The sequence below is a fragment of the Dipteris shenzhenensis genome, chromosome 2 (assembly GCF_047967505.1).
Source record: "Dipteris shenzhenensis isolate YYH24624 ecotype China chromosome 2, Dip_SZ_1.0, whole genome shotgun sequence".
Lineage (NCBI taxonomy): Eukaryota > Viridiplantae > Streptophyta > Polypodiopsida > Gleicheniales > Dipteridaceae > Dipteris > Dipteris shenzhenensis.
This window is the reverse complement of record NC_141597.1, coordinates 47,545,942-47,559,799: the sequence shown is the minus strand read 5'-3', so window position 1 is coordinate 47,559,799 and position 13,858 is coordinate 47,545,942. Positions and strand designations below refer to the sequence as shown.

The 13,858-nt window shown below is 45.8% G+C and overlaps 1 protein-coding gene across 6 annotated transcripts in view; it reads left to right on the top strand.

Moving 5' to 3' along the window:
- The first annotated feature begins 10,731 nt into the window (after positions 1–10,731).
- The window catches only part of LOC147904875 (Pyridine nucleotide-disulfide oxidoreductase family protein), a 133,953-nt gene continuing 130,826 nt past the window's right edge, over positions 10,732–13,858 (top strand). For 5 of the 6 annotated variants that reach the window (XM_087388950.1, XM_087388945.1, XM_087388963.1 and 2 more), the window contains exon 1: positions 10,732–10,841. The gene's annotated coding sequence lies outside the window, so the exon portion shown is untranslated. The remainder of the gene's footprint in view (positions 10,842–13,858) is intronic. The other variant, XM_087388955.1, reaches the window with a different exon arrangement.

Genomic DNA, 13,858 nt, shown 5'->3' with positions numbered 1-13,858 from the left:
GCACACTCCCACAATTTTTTAGCTACCCCTACTACATCTATAAAAGAAACACTCCCCCACCCTCATTTGCGCACATTCATCTTTCCACTATTGTTGATGCATACTCTTAGGTAGCCTCTCCTTTTGCAGTAACTTCGACAACAACTCCTTCTCCACACAGTGCTGCATCACCACCAACCCTTGTAACAATAGCATCAGTAGGCCCCTGTAGCAGCAATTGCAAAGTAGCAACATCAGCTTCTTGTAGCAGCATCTTTCTCTGCAATAGCTCCTCTTACTGCAGCCTTTCTGTGCAAAAACTCTTCGTACAATAGCTTCTCCTATTATAGCCTCTCTCATTGCAGAAACTCCTCCTTTTCTGGTCGTCCTATTGCTCCAATTTGAAGGGCCTCTACTCATCCAAGTCTAGCCCAAACTTGGAGTTCGTTCATGGTGCTAGTCATGTGCTTGCTTTTGTTGTGCTCAAGCCGAAACAACATAACCTTAGAATGATCAGTTGGCATTAAATTCTAAGTGGCCTACATTTGTAATGTATTTAAAATTGCACTTTAGGATATAGGGTCAAGAAGCTTAATGTCAAGATCATTTGTGCAAAGGGTGATTACATCACTAGGTGAGTCTAAAGAACAAAGACCTAGGTGCTCCTACTTGTGAATTGTGACCTAGGGGCAAGTGATTTAAAGATATCCCAAGAAGGGGTAAAAAGGCGACACGTAAGGAATGCTTTAGAGGGCGAGGAGCCTAGCTCAGTGGTCGAATGTGTGCGTGAGTGGGGGTGTATCATCAGCCTGGGGTCCTGTGCGCACTAGGTGAGGGTTGAGTGAAGGTGTGAAAATGAAAATGCTTGAGGTTCATTGTATAGTAAGCACATGGATTGAATCTCGATGGTGGCTCTAGAGACGGTGGCAATCATCTGTGAAGCTTTCTTTGGTTGTTCACAAATTGGTAGTTGAGATATCATTTTGTTCTTTTCATTTGGGAAGTTCTATGGATGATTGTCGCTAAGAAGCAGTTGTCAACATCGATTTGTGTGCTCTTCGAAGGGTGAATCGCATGCGGAAGTGTCACTAGAATTACACTATACGTGAGTGACTGCTATACATTGATGATTGACGAGAGATTGTTCTAAATTCAATCGTTAAGGTCTGAGCGGAGTCTGAGTGGAGGATAACAATCTAACCTGGGTGCATGCCTTTGTGGTGCGACAAGCTTGAACAGGGACCTTCGTTACGTTTGAAGAAGGGCTTTGCTCCTATTGTGTTTCGTGCAATAGCTGATCCGACAGTCCATCGTGTGACCTTCAACCGTAAAGAACAGTGATCTTTGCTAATGGAAAATCAAATATGAGGCTTGCGGCTTGTGACGTGCAAGCAAGCTTGCAGAGACTACTTGTTAAGATCATGAGGGACTCTGCATTGAATTCATTGCATATGGAATAAATACTATGGGGCAAAGCTTTTTAATAAAGTAGTCTATGCCGGTTTTTCCCACACACTTTCTTGCCAAGTGGCCCCCTTTTATTTTGGTTCTTTCACTCTCTCACACATACACAATTTCTTTTTTTAAGAACCTTGTCTCTCTCTCTCTCTCTCTCTCTCACACACACACACACACGGAGCTTGCAAATCATTCCAGCTTTCCTATACAATGGCTTCCATCACATGTGTTGCAAAGTAATCATTACTTGGCCAGCACTAGAACGTTTTTTCAAATTCTGAAATCCTGTGCTTCCACATGGCACAATATACACCCTTAGATTTAAATTCTGAAAGCCCAAAAGCTTTGCTTTGAAAGCTTTTGAAAAGCCATCTGCGTAAAAAGCCAAGTAAAAAGCCAACTGCACCTTTAAATATAGGTGAAACATACCGCTTGTCTATTAAATACGAGTACCGCCTCTCCTATCGATCAGAATATCTCTCTGTAGAGGTAATTGATTTTTTGCTACAGTTTGAACGATTCTGTGCATGGTTTGTTGCTTCTTCCCATTTCCGTCAACTCTGCCAGCCATGACATTCTGAGTTTCTGACGACGTGTTTTGTTGCAACCATGAAATTCTGAGTTTCTGACGACGTGTTTTGTTGCAAAGTCTGACGTGAGCTTCCCCACCAATCGCACACCAGCAGCCCACGGTCTCTTGTTCAATGCAAGTCGAAGCGCTTGTCCCTATTTCAAACTCCCGCCATGCCTTCACTGTGACTCAGAACGAATATTAGACTCTGCAGAAACTTTTCTATCGACTGAATCTTCCCCGTCATAACCTCCTGCTGAATCGACTCCTTCGTCTCGCGGGGGTGGAGGAACATCATATCCATCTCCACTCGTTGCTATCGTTTTGGTGTTACTCCGAATAACACTATTCATAGAGGAATGGGGTGAATTGGTACCGCCACCGGCGCGGAAATTCCAACATAGAATTTATTCCATTACCTGCAAGAGGAGAAGCAGCTCTTTACGTCTTGCAATAAGCCTGGTATCCTCCGATTCCTCTGGAAATATATTCTCGAGAGCTTGAGAAAACCCTTGCCAATCTCTTGATTTCCCCCAAAGGTATTTTAGAACTGCCTGTCCATTGCAGTTTTACTTTGTTGATTATTGCTACAAAACAGTTTCCTGCCACAGCGAAGAAGCCAAAAACAACGCTTAAGACAATTACCTCTGTTTGCACACGCAGCAGGAGATCTCTATTAGCTGAAACAGTTGAATTTCTGTCTGCTTCCCTTCTCAAAGAGTCTTTCATCAGGGCTACCACAAGAGGAATGGCTTGTGCATCAATTTCACCCAGAGCGATAACCTCTTCTAGATATCTTAGAGCGATTTTTTTTTGCAAGCAACTATTCTTGTTGACGTCTGGGATGTAGGTCATAATTTCTGCCAGAACGTAAAAAATAATTTTGATTAGATAACATAATAGCCTAGAAGCGCAGAGGAAACATATTGCAATGCCTGCCTTCGGTGTGACGCTCAACGGCCACTTCGTTTCGCACGCTGTAGAAGACATGTGACGCAGATTGATCATCGAGGATTACTACTGAAGGCAATACCATCGAAACGAGAGGAATGGGGTGAATTGGTACCGCCACCGGCGTGGAAATTCCCCTCAAACGTGAGGAGATAGATGCGGAACATGTAGAAAGCAGTTGGAACTGCTGTGAATGAGGCTATACATCCGGGGGGAAAGGAACGTAGCCAACTCTTTGCAATAATTTCATCTTTGGACCGGAAACGAGCTAGAGGTGGTATACCACAGAGAGAGAGAGTACCTGAAAGAAAAGTGATTCCAGTAATTGGCATATATTTTCGCGAACCCGATAAGTGCATCAAGCTTTGAAGCTATTCACAAGGCGGCCAAAAGTACGCAGTAAAACATGAGCAAAAAGTGAATCTGTTGTCAAGCATGATCAATCCAAATGGTCATTTAGCTTGGGAGTTCAGAATAACGCACTTATGTTATGCGTGACGCTTAAAGTTCAATCTGTTCTCCTCCATCTCTCAAAGTTGGCTCAGTTCACTTCATTTTCCTTCTACATCCTCCTAATGAAGCTTCATTGGCAGTTCTACCTTATCTCTTGATGGAACTTGATGCAATGGAGGAGGTATGGCGGCAACCTTCTAGGGAGAGTTGCCTATTTAATTCATTTTCCTGATGTTTCTTCAAACGAATTCCTTGTCGTCTTTCTGTAGTCCCGCAACTCAAGGACGCGATCAATTCCAAGCATCTTGGGCTATGTGATCAACTATAGCTCATGATCCACGGCTATATGCTTAATTGTGCAGGGCTTTTACTGTGTGATCAATTGTAGCGGATAATGTCCAACAATCCAACGTTGTCTCATCAATTACACTTAATGATCTTTATCAGCTACATAATCAACTTCAGCGGATGATGTTCTTCAGCCTATTCCATTATTTATTAGCAAAACAGAGAATGTTGCTGGTAGTGGAACTGAGCCTCCGAGATATAGATATCAGCACACGGACGATGTCTGACGTTGGATTGTGTATAGCTTTTGTGCTAGAATTTATCATCTTTAGGAAATTGCACATATGCTAACCAACATATCCAAACATGCAAAACACGAGGAATGCATATTGACTAATCATATTTGTTTTTCAGATTCCAACATTCCAGCAAAGAAATAGGCGACTTCTCGTCGAGCTGTGGACGTCACAAAGGACACTCCACATAAGTAGAATGTACGGTCATTTCAATTCTGAAATGTTTCTGCACCGTCTATTGCTCTGGTCCGCATTAATGCGCTACACCTCCAACACTGGAGGTGACTATTCGAAACGGGGGGATGGCACGTTCCCCTATGATATATAATTTTTAGAGAGACATGTGCCAGCTCTCCACCATACATTACGTATGGTTTTTTTTTTTTTACTCCTCATCTTGAGCACGCACACTTCTTCGCACATTCTGTTTCCGCAAGGGAACATTACATTTGCTTGGTTCGACCAACATACTAATCATGTCTGCAACACTTCTGTTTTCGAGATGTTTGCAGCCTCCAAACGAGTGTCTTCTCCTAAAGGTACGCACAACAAAATGTATTTGCTTGATTCAAGTTATTTTATCAATTCTTTCACCTTGTAGAGATAGATGTTCAGTCCATTTTGGTTTTCCTGTTGCGTTTAGACAAAACCATGTGAGTGAAATTATAGCAAAGTTTCGGATGTTTTTTATTATTAATCCCTGTAGGTGTTTAAACCCGAACATAAGACATCGATTCATGTCACGATGTAGAAATGACCACCGGAAACTCCTTCGAACATGACCATTCGTCAACGCTCAGAGCAGCCAGAGGTCAAGCTATTCAACTTGATATAACATCAAGAAAGATGTCCTTGAGGCCAGCTACGTCATCGTGGTTGACCATCGCAGATAGATACAAGCAATGGGTTAGTAATTGCGCAGCTATTTTCTCTAGCCTTCAAATCTGCGGTGTCTGTGGCATAACCACGCTACTGTCTGCAAACCAAAGGATCGTTTCTTCGCAAGGCATAGGGATCTCAAGCCACAGCGCCGCACTCGGAAACATGATACTTTTGGATGCCTGCGAGAATATGGGCATGCAAGTGACTTACTGGAAATGCCAAAGCTGCACACGAGATGCCCAACGGAGCAGATACATTGTGCGGTTGATGCCACAGTACTCTCGGCAGTTGCTTAAAACAAACCACCTCCACACGCAACTGCTAAGCATCATAGATGTATCCATTTCAGTTACCACGACTGCAAATGCGATTGCTCGTGGCACACTCGATCGAAGGTCACTTCTAGACAATCCTCTGATATCTTGGCGAAACGTCCCACTAAGCTCGGCTCAAGAAATCGTGACGAACGAGCTGTCAGGTGTGCTCGCATACAACATCGAGAACAATCCAATATTGCGCAAGTACAATTCTTTAGCAGAGCGTGCGGACATCAAGATGGGTATGTGCATCTTGAGTCCTCAAACCATTGCAGGTATCTTGGAACTACACGATGAGACAGCTCCCTTCGAGTTAATGTCAATAGCGGAATCTCAGCTTGAGCTCCTGCTTTTGCAAAACATGGTGGACCCCGCGAACCGTCGCGCCTTTGATGCAAGGGACAAGCATGAGTTTGCCTCCATACAGCTACGGGGTACAGAAATGCTTTCAGAGAGGGTCGCTTCATTCCACGTCAATGGAGTAGCAGCAGCTGGCAGTGCGTGCGTTGACATAACCATGGAGTCAGCAGTGTTCCCATTCCTGTTCCCTTTCGGACGGGGATACTATGATGGCTGCATACAGTTCAGCAACTATGTGAAAATGAGAATATGCACCTTATTCTCTATCTACACGCTCTACAAGCCGTACCTGTTGATCATGTTCCAGTTAAAACAGGCAGTGATGATTGCCAATTCAAGTAACTCTACATGCTTGCAACGAGACATCGACCAACATAGGAAAGCCAACCCTGCCACGACCGATGAAGACGCAATGAGACACGTGCTTCGCTACAGCATGCCATCAATAATGCCGGGGTCCCCATCGTGGCATCGACGGCAACTGAAGGACCTCATAACGATGGTCGATGCTTGGGGCCTCCCAGATTTCTTTCTGACATTCACTGTAGACGAGGTCACCGATACACGGTGGCAAGAAATTAATGTGATCGAGAAAATCGCAACGCATTATAATGCGCAATTCACTTGGAAGGACTGTCCTATTGAATGCGTGGCACTTTTCCACGCACGCTTCCACATGTTCATGCGCAAGCATTTGCTTTCATCCGATGGTCTGCTTGGCTGAATACAACACCATGTCGTTCGTTATGAGATACAAAACAGGGGCTCCCTACACGCCCATGTCATATTGTGGGTCCACCATGATGACCGTCAGCGAATTGCAAATGAGATTGCGGCTTACGTCCCCAGGGACGAGGCCTTGGATCCTCGAAACACAAGGCTGCGAGAACTAGTTCTCAAGAAGCAATTGCACGTATGCAGGAAAGCGTGCTACGTCGGACTGTCACACCACAGTTGCAAGCACGGCTTCCCTTTCGCAACACAGCCAAAATATGAACCCATCCTCGACCCTCTGACGCAACGTTGGTTGTATTACCGGCCGGGACATGAGCACCGAAACGTCGTCCCTTACCACCCTTCCGTGTTACTGTTGTGGGGTGCGCACATGAACATACAGCGGGTGACAAACTCCTCAATCTCTCACTACCTCCTCAAGTACGCGATGAAATCTGAACCAATGGGCAAACTGAACATCCGTTCAGAAGACGCCTCACGTTTGGGGTTGCAACATCTCGACGAAGTAAAGCTGAAACTCATCGCCGCGAGCCTCCTATCAAAACCAACCTCTCCAACAGAGGCCGCGCTAAACTGCATGCAAATACCAACAATCACAAGGAGCGAGACCGTTCACTATGTCGACTCCTCGCCACCATCTCTAAGACAACGCATCGTCTCGCGAAACAACAACGTCACCCTGCACCCGGTCGACATATACTGCGGGAGACCGAGCGTCATCGAGGAGAGCACGTTCTACGATTACCATAGGCAATATGTGATACGAAAGCCCAAGGAAACGCAATGTGGAACGGTCGGTCTTGACCTCTTCGGCAACATGATCGCAAAATGTGAGCGAGTAGTCAGATTCACTGACTACCACCCTGGACATCAACCAGAGGGGTACTTCTACAACGTGCTCTTGCGAAAACTCAGCTTCAGGAATGAAACGGAGCTCATATCACCTGCCAACACAGCTGGATCCTACTTTGTCGAATGCCAAATGCGCGGCCTCATATTGAGCAACGAGGACCTCGAGATGTATGTGACCGAATACACGCAAAGGAACTTGCTAGCGACTGACCACACGGACTAGTTGATCAATATGATATTGCAAAAGGTTGCGATCGTCCGAGACTGCCCGATGGAAGCGCCTAACATCGACTAGCAAACCGTCGAAGGGCCAACACGCGCGAGGATGTTGCAAAAAATGGCCGAGTTTTGCACCGTCGCCAATGCCGCATTGACAGTAGAACAACAAAGAGTCTTCGAAAGCCTGGCTTCAACAAGCTCGGGGCTACACGTTGTCTGTGGAACACCAGGTAGCGGCAAAAGCTTCTTGATACGGTACTATGTTTCGCATCTGGTAGCGCAAAACAAAACGGCAATACTCTGTGCATCAACAGGGGCGGCTGCGACGCGGCTGAGCGGGATTGCAATCACTGTACACTACCAATTCAAGATCCCTGTGCGCAGCAGTCAATACCCACTGAACATCCATGAGACAGATGAGCGACACCTCGCAATCAAGGAAGCCAACGCGATCATCATTGACGAGATGTCCATGCTAACAAGGATGACTTTCGATCTCGTGGTAAGACAAATCGTCAATGTCACTAATGGCACATTGCATGAGCCATTCGGACACAAAATGCTGATAATTTTTGGTGACCTGGCGCAATTACCGCCAGTCTGCAAACACCGCGAGGATCTCTGCGAGCCGTGCCACATCATGTCCTCCACGCACTGGCCTACAGCGAAAATGTACCACATGCAATTCTCGGTGCGACATGCACGAGACATGCCGTTCCTCGCATTCTTGCATACCATAAGACTCAGGACGCCCACAACTGACGAGATTTCCAACTGTTTGGGGCAGTGCATTGTCGACAAGGAAGGTGCATGCCACTTCATCGATGCCGAAACAACCATCATTTGCACACACAGAGTCGATGTCGCTACCTTCAACGATGAGCTTGTGGAGAAATTCAACACTCCCGAGACAATTGTGCATGTTCAAATACACAGTAATGCCGCGAGCGAACCAGCTCTCAAAGAATGGTTGGAGGACAAAAGCTTCAACGAGATAGGAAAAATTTGTGTGGGGGCGAAGGCAATGATAACGGAAAACATCGACCTCGCAATAGGTGCCGCAAATGGAGCAATGTGCAAAATCAAGAGCATCAATGCAACTAGTAGGGGGGAAATCAACGGTATCACTGTCGTCGTGGACACAACAGCGGCCGTGCTCACATTACGACGCTCGAAGCATCAGCGAAAGGCAATAAATGGAAAATGGTTCCACAAGTCCACATTTCCACTGACCCTAGCATACGCTATCACGGGACACAAATCCCAAGGCGCAACCATATCCAACAAAGCGCTGCTCATATTCCGAGGAGTGTTTGCCCCTGGCCTGGCATACGTGATGTTGTCCAGAGTGACTGAGAGAACGAGGCTGCGCATACTACATTACCCACATCCAGACATATTCAGACCAATTCCACGAGAGTTCTCACTGCCGACAACACAACCACGCGCATAAAGGTATTCACTACCAGAGATTGAAAAAGGCAGAGGCAAGTCATGAATATGTTGCGTTAAACATGCGTGCAAGGAAAATGGTTTTAATATCTTGTCTGTTGTCGAGAACAGGTGCAGAGAATCATAAAGCTCGGGACATTGCAGCATAAGACATGGACGCAGACAAGGTAAATTCCACCAGCATGAAAGAATCTTTTTTTCTTGAAGATTTAAAAAGACGGCTCATTTGAAAAGACGGTGTAATAAGTCGTGCCTGCAAGCAGCTATTTGCGCTATACAAAAGCAACGCGAAGGCAACAAAACCTCCAGCAGCAAAGAGGAGGTTCTTCCTAACCACAAAGCAATTCCGGCTAGCAAACAATGCAGGAGAACGTCCGGGAGCTTACATCAACGGCTTCAACACGTATGCGGAACTACGCGACTTCATTGACAACTGCAATAGCAGCTAAAAGAGAGCTGGGAGGCTTGAGATTCGCAAATGGTGCGTAATGCTTCCGAAAATTAAAAAAAATCGCAACAATTGAGAAACAGAATTAACGAGTTGCAAGAACAACATACTCATCCTGGATTGCACTTCTCCTGCAGGACTCCTCAAAGAGATCCTTGTCGAGCTTGACATTGAGTTCGATGAGACCGATAGGATGATGGAAAGTTTGGAGGGGCAGAAGCTACTAGACACGAAGACGAAAGGGATCACAGCATATGCGTGCGAGCTGCTGCATTACGGGTACAACGTATCCTTGGAGTTGCTGAGGGACACGATGCGCGATCAAGCAACGGCTATACTCGAACAATTCATGGAACAATTTGGAGGGACGCACGACGCGACGCACCCGGTGATGACAATCGAGAAGCTTACGTATATTTTCGACAGGGACTTATACGAGGAGCGCTTCGATATTGGAAACGATCCTTTCACGGCAACAGAGAAAAACCAGGGCAAGTAAATAAATGCATTCTAATATGGACGTCAAACGAAAAAAAAAAGACCGAAAACCTCGATGACTAACGTAATTGTCAATGTTTACGCAGGTACGACATTGAAAGACGCGAGTCTCGAGATGAAGGAGGAGCCTCCACTGAAGCGCCCGCGCAAGGGAATCGCGCGAGCCTCGTCGTCTACTGCATCACGTGCAAGCCCAACAACAGAAAGTACATAGGGAGCACGATGGACCTGCCGCGGAGGATCAAACAGCACAATAAAAAACCACCGGTGAAAATGAAAGAGGACTTGCAACATTACAAGCCCTTCGAAGAAAATTTCGAAATCAAAGTTTTGGAAACAACAGACACCGTAGACAAAGCACGAACTTTAGAGCAGTACTACATAAGGAGCCACAACACAGTAGGTCCATTAGGTTACAACACGCTCGAGGGCCATCCGGCCAGAGCGCGGAAGTACTATTACCTAAAGCGTAGGAACATAATTTGACCCAAAAAATAAACATTTGTGCCTTCGAAAAAAGGGATCCAATGAAGTTGCAAATGGTGCTGGAACTTTTGTCATACATGCAATGCAGCTTTGGGTTTGGATTTTTCCTGTCACAGTTGCATGCTTCTGGCTCAATTTCGTTTTGATTTATTATTTATACATTTCTGAAATACATCTCCTCGTCGTTCGCTCGAAGTGGAATGACAATAGATTTGCTTACAATGCAAAGAATAGGAATTTGTCTTTCTCCGGTTTTACTGTCGACATGAACAACATGTCTAAAAAAGGTTGCATGCAATTGAACATCAATCTTCTGCATCATTTCTGACAACGTGACTCATGTGAACCTCAACAAGATAGCAAAAGAGAGAAGTATTCATCAAGAGCCCAGCTGGACAAGCACTCTAGTTCATTCATGTTGACAATTGATTTCCTTTTATAGAACCAATTTGAAGGCAGTGAGTTGTACTCAATTGTTTATAACAGGGGGAGGAAGCTTCGAAGCTCTTCTCTTAAAATCTTTGTTGCAGCTCGAGCAGTAGATTGCCCTGTGAGCGACCCGGTTCTCTTTGTTGCTGTTGCCTTTGAAATCGCAGGTGGGAAACTATAGTGCGTATAAGCCCCTCCGTTTTCGACAGAATTATGCTAATGTGTTCATCTGCCAAGCTGCTTGGTCGCTTTGGCTCTGGGTTGCTTCCTTGCTCTGAGCACCTTTTAGAATTACGCGATTCCAAAGGCTGCTGACTCGCTGGCTTCTGGATGGCATGTCCATTTAGCACCCACGTAAAATCAGCCTTCCCATTGGCAGCAATTGCAACTGCAATTGTAGACCTTGGACAGCGCCTAGTTATTAGACCAACCCCGAATGTGGATCCCGAGTTTCTCAATCTCTTCACAAAGCCCCGGCAAAGGGAGACGACCAAATGGAGACATTTCATCCCAAAATACTGCAGAAGGTAGTGATGAGAAATTTCATGGTACCGCTGATCCAGAGGCCCAAAATACTATAAAAGGTAGTGATCACAGAGGTACCAAAACTTGTGGTGCACGATTTGACGTCGCCCTATTCCGCATTGCTGAGGGCAAGAAGCTGATTCGAGGGACGCTATTGGTGCAAAAAAATCACAGCTATGGAAGAGCAAGAGGAGAATGCCGAAGTCTTTCGAATGCCAACCACTCGCATGAGAATTATTGTAATGTTCTGCATCGATGTTGCACTTGTGTCCCACGGCATAAGCTTGAACGTAGGCAATCTAGGCACCAATGTAACATTTTGCTGAATGTAATAGCGAAAATCTCTGGATTCGTCTAGGAAAGTTTGGGAGGCCCTTCATGCTTGTATCACAATGTTGTTGACAGAAGCAAGTAGCATATGCAGCATCTTGGTATCAGTGGAATATGGGGATACGTTGTATGCGTGCAAGGTAAGGCTTGCATGCAGTGTTGCAGCGATATGCTTCTTAGCGAGGGCTTACAGTGTGTACACAGCAGAGTTGTTTTCAAAATCAGTACACAATGCAGCAATGGGGTTCGTGAACCAAGCAGGGCAGGTGGGAGCAATTGTTGCACCAATGGTAGTGGTGATGGGAAAGGCAAATGTATCAATTCCATTTACTGTGCTCCCACAGCTTGTGTCTGTGGTGCGGTCAACACACGTATGTATAAGACTCTAGCCAAAGATGAGCCTGGGAATGGGTTAGATCCAAGGTTGCCAGTGCACTCGTGGGCATGCGCTACTCTTAAGCTTTCATGAATGGCCAAATGAAATCATCGCATTGACTCTGTTTCTCACTGGCTTCATGCAAGCTATGGTGTGCTTGATAGCCTCTCCAATACCTTTATGGGTTAGGAAGGGTGTTCTAGCTTTATCCTGTTTCTTGATTACTGTGTTCAATTTGCTCACTCTACCATCTAGATTGAGGCGATCGCTAGTCTTTAGTTGGTCATCTGATGAGTGCTAGCGTTCTGTTCCATTGTCGGGCAGGCCCTTTGAATGAGAAATATCATTCACCTTGTTTTTCTCTTTGATGTCTTTGTTGTCACGGGGTGTGGTGGTTCACACCACCCAATGGTCGTGTTTTATAAAGCAGGCTGCTAATTATGTCCAAGTAGTCCAAGTGGTGTTCCATGAAACTAAATGCTACCACGCCGACGATCTCCCACTTGAATTTGCTGTCCATCCTTGGCACAAGACATGTCCCATGCGCCCAGCACTAGGATACGCTCCCTCTTAGTCAGCGCCAAGATATCCTCCGAAGCAGGTCATTCCCCCTTCAATTCCCCCTGAAGGCTCTCCTTCTTCAGGATACCCACCTCTTCCTACAGCAGCACCATATCCTCTTCTAGATCTGTGGACTCTCCAGCAAACACCTACTCCTTCATAGGCATTAACACTCATTAAGGATTCCCAGGGTGTCCTTGTGAAATGAGAAGGAGATATTGAGCCTGGGATATCACTATGAGGGTCCATTCCTTTGTGAAGGCTTTGTCATTTGCTGTAGTGTTACCATTATGTTGAACTTTTTGGGGCCTGTAGTTGCACTCCGAGGTGTCAAAGGTTGCACTGAAACTTGTGCCCCAATTGTCTGAGCCTGTGTGGGTAATTCCAGCATTACCAGGAAGGGTGCTTCTGTTGAGGCAGATGAAGGCATTTTCGAGGGGAAAATGTGCTGTCTGTTGAGGTGAAAATTAGAGTTTTCTGGAGCACGAATGCCAAGGCAGCTAGCAGTTGGAATTGTCAGGGTCTGCAGGTCCCATTTGCTCAAGGAACAAAGGCATGAAGCAGAGTATAAGTGCAGATGGAGAGTAGATCGTTACAGCCAGTCATGTTCATGTGCAGGTAAGGACGGCCAGTTGTTGGAGGCTGATTGCAGCGAGCAGAGGAGGGCCAAAATTAGGGCAGAGGCTCCAAAATGGTGTGGTAAATTGGTGCTGTCTGGGGTGAATTCATGGCGACTGGCAGGCGCTGAATTTGGGCGCTCAAATGAGTGATTGATATGCACTGAGTCTGTGCGTGACCGTAGAGGAGTAGATCGCTGCTGTTTGTGTCAAGGTGGCAAGGCAATGGGTCACAACAGATTTGGGAGATTGATGGCTGTGCACACTTATCTCGCGTATGTGTCTTGAGCAACTGTTCTTTGTGTCGGATGGTCTCATGAATGAAATTCGCCAAGCATCTCTGATCTGGGTAAGACAGGAAACTAGAGAGGGGACCAAAACCATCCTGAAGAGACAGTGGTAATGTTGTCGCATAGTACACAAGGCATATGAAAGCAAAGCACTCGATCTTGTGCCTATTACTCAAACTTGGGCGACCTCGTGATAGGTGAGTGGAAGAGAGGGAGCCTCAATGCTATACTAAAAGGGGGTTAATCTATTCATGTGAAGCCCAAGACTTTGAAACCATCCACATGTCAATATCTCTGATCTCCTTTAGTTGCGGAAGTCATCAATGAAGATAGGGCCAGCCATGGTAACCTGTATTGGCCTGAGGTATGAGAGCTATAATCCATGACTTGGTAGACGTATGTGATAACTTGGAATGCTACGTCAAGCTGCAGTGGGGATGTCCCAAATTTGGACAGAACTATCTGCTACCTCCTCTAGTGTCCCA